Source organism: Phymastichus coffea, unplaced genomic scaffold, assembly GCF_024137745.1.
Source record: "Phymastichus coffea isolate CEN01 unplaced genomic scaffold, Cenicafe_Pcof_1.1 PCOF00028, whole genome shotgun sequence".
Taxonomy (NCBI): Eukaryota; Metazoa; Arthropoda; class Insecta; order Hymenoptera; family Eulophidae; genus Phymastichus; species Phymastichus coffea.
The window spans coordinates 1,285,639-1,288,965 of record NW_026706839.1 but is presented as its reverse complement, the minus strand read 5'-3'; positions in this window follow the sequence as shown (position 1 = coordinate 1,288,965).

Genomic DNA, 3,327 nt, shown 5'->3' with positions numbered 1-3,327 from the left:
TGACTGCGCGAAACCGCGAGAGGCTTGCGCGAGATATATTCGTAGAAATGTGTGTGCGATGCGCGCGCCTCTCGCAGCTGATCCACCACCACTGCCACAACCGCCCCCCGGGGCTGCCTTCTCCTTCGGCAACGCGACCCTTTCCTCCCAGCGACTACTCCGCTCGGCTTTCATGCTAATCGACCTGCGCGATCGATTCAGGTGGGAAATACGATCGATTTGCACCACTGATCTATACGCCTTTCGGTTCTTTACCTTCGCTGCTATTGGCTTGACCTTCTGGCCAGTAGCGACGGTAATTAGTTTGATGGACGGCTCTAATGACTTGTTCGTGAAAAATTGCTTCTTTTTCGAGGATGAAGGGAATATCGATTACCACTTTTGACGACAACTATTGATATTTATGATGCTGCATCTGGGCATTTAAAAAGCTTTCCCTTCGAGCGTGTTTTTCTTTGCAATTTTTAGGATATTGATATTCTAAAGAAAAGTTATTTTTAAAGCGTTGCCGTATTAAATCCAATTTTCCGGAGGTTAATTAACGTTTATGACAAAGCAGCAGTTTTCGTGGATTTTACTTCTTTTATGGTTTACTTTCTTGTTTGAAAAAAGGCTCATTTATCAATAGTATCTTATATTATTACGAATGGTTTCAGAAATTGGACAATCACATGATTGCTATCAAAGTTATAATTATTCTGCTTAAAATTTCCAATTTTGTTCAACGAAAAAAGTTGGTCATTTTAAATATTAACAAAAATTTGGCCATGTGAACCAGTGGTTTCGGCATAATTTGGACATTCCCAATAGTTTTAATTCAAATTGTATTTCCATATGTTATTCGAGTTTTCGGCAGAATATAAATTTACCTCGATTTTGCTTATCTGGTCCACATATATTTTAACACTATATTCGATGCGTAGTTTCGGGTATAAAAATGCCTATCTAATCAAAGCCCAATTAATAACTTGACTTATTCAGTTATACTAACCACTCGCCTTTTATTTTATGCCAAAGCCGCAACTGAAAAATGTGCTGTTAATGGCTGTTCTCCGTTCCAAATAACGTCCCAGATGTCAATGTTCATTCAAAATTGATCAAAAGATTTTTTCTTTTTCTTTCGAATGCAGTTACCAACGTAACATCCGTTTTGAGTTTTTATATATCATATATTCATCAGAGCACAAACGTTTTACAGCTAGAAAAACATAATGAATGAATACTTACCTTGCAAGCAATGATCATTCGAGGAAAAAATAACGAACAAAAATTATTCAGTATATCTCAAATATAAAAAAAATTCACAAATATATTTACACTCAGGCAAGTGGAAGTAAGATCGATCGTCTCTGCCGTCGCAACAGGCGATGCTTTCACATGACTCCGACGTGCATCGCTTACGCGGAAGGGCGGATTACACGTGTATTTAAAGTTCGTCCGAGCAAAGGCGCATCGGGCGACTGAGTTATTATCGGGCCATGTAAATATGGATGAACGGGCAATTTTATTCCTTTCCTTTAGTCAGAGAGGTTTAGGTTATAAAATTTCAATTTCAGATATTTGGTAGGTTTAATTACAGATGAGATTTGATTTAGTTCCGAGTATTTGAGTATTGGACCCATTCCAAGGGCCATGCCTGGATACTTTCAGTTGATATTCTGAAAGTAGGAACTTTGTATGTCGTAAAAATAAAAGGAATTAATTTTTAATAAAAATTCACTAAATATTTCAAAGTTACTTTTTAGAAAAAACAAAATTAAAGCGATGACTGAATTTTCATATAACTGCTATATCTAATAAGGCAACAGTGCATCGAATCTAGCATTGACATAAAGATACAATTGAGATACACCTAAATGGTGTGTACTTTGGAATAGGACATATACTTCAATCAAAAATTAAATTTGGTAATACGATTTGATTGGAGGCTCCACTTAATTTATATGTAAATTCAACCTATAATCAACGTTCAAATTACTTTGAGGGTGCCAAAGTATCCGATCACCAAAGTCAAGCAACCGAAACGATAAAAACCTTCCGTATGAAAAAATTGTTACCCACACGCGCAAAATATGAGACTCAACCATTACTCCAACGTTCAAGCAAATTGATATATCGCATAGGTAGTTACTTCCATCGATTTTTCCTAAATGAATATTCCAACTAAACATGTCTCCTTTTTAAACCTAAACCTCTATTTATAGTTTCCACCAAAAAAAAGACCAATTTCGACAACATTGTTCGATTTCGTTATACTTGCAATGCGCGCACGCGGGAGTTCAAGTGTGTGTGTGTGTGTGTGTGTGTGTGTGTGTGTGTGTGTGTGTGTGTGTGTGGTTAATGTTTCTCGTGCGCGCGTGGGCGCGGTTTTCTTTTCTCTTTCAGAAGCATGAAAGAGAATAGAGAAACAATGGATATGCGTGTTGTATGTGAGTGGTTGGAAGAGAAGTTTGGCATTCTGGCAGGGTTATTTCTCTTCGCGGCTTCCGTTGAAGCGCTAACGTTTACTTTTGCTTTTCGAGCTATGTAACTTTTTTTTATATATATACATGTATATCGAAGCGATTGTTCCGTTATCGAGTGTTTTTCTTCGTGATAGAATACGAAAGCATAGGAATTCAAAAGCGAAACAGCGATGCTTCGACTGAAGAGCCGAAGCAGATAAAATTAGCGGAGATGCTGGCGTGTGCATATGAGCGCGTCCGCTGTTGCCGGTGAATCGCTAGTGAAAGGAGAGAGAGAGAGAGAGAGAGAGAGAGAGAGAGAGAGAGAGGCGCGCGCGAGCGTTTTGAATGCCTGCTTCGGCGGCAAAAGACTTAATTGGCGGTCCGCCAGCGGGCCAGTTAGTTTCATTACGTTGCCTTACATTCTTCGCCACGCGCCGAGGGCACGCACTTCGCAAATGTGTCATCAGCTTGCAACGTGCGAAACCAAATCGTCTTTTCTGCGCGGTTGGTCAATCGGAAATCGTCGGCGAGCGTACAAAGAAGGGTAGGTAATATTCTTCGTAATTGTACAGAATCAATTTACGACATTGATTGACGGGATAAATAAGATTTATCGCTCGATATACACGAATAAAACTGAAGTGTGCTAACTGCTAATCTGTATCGGTGAATTGAGAGTCATTGGATGTGTTAATTATCGTTCACCGATTTAATACCGATGACTTACATCATCGCATTTTTGTACGCATTGATTTTCGTAGTTGTTATTAAAATTTATTATCACGTTTACAGCACTCGAGGAGCCATTTCTTTTTCAGTAAATGTTCTGTGAGTACCGAAAAATTAAGAAAAATTGATTATTGAACTTGAATTGCACCTA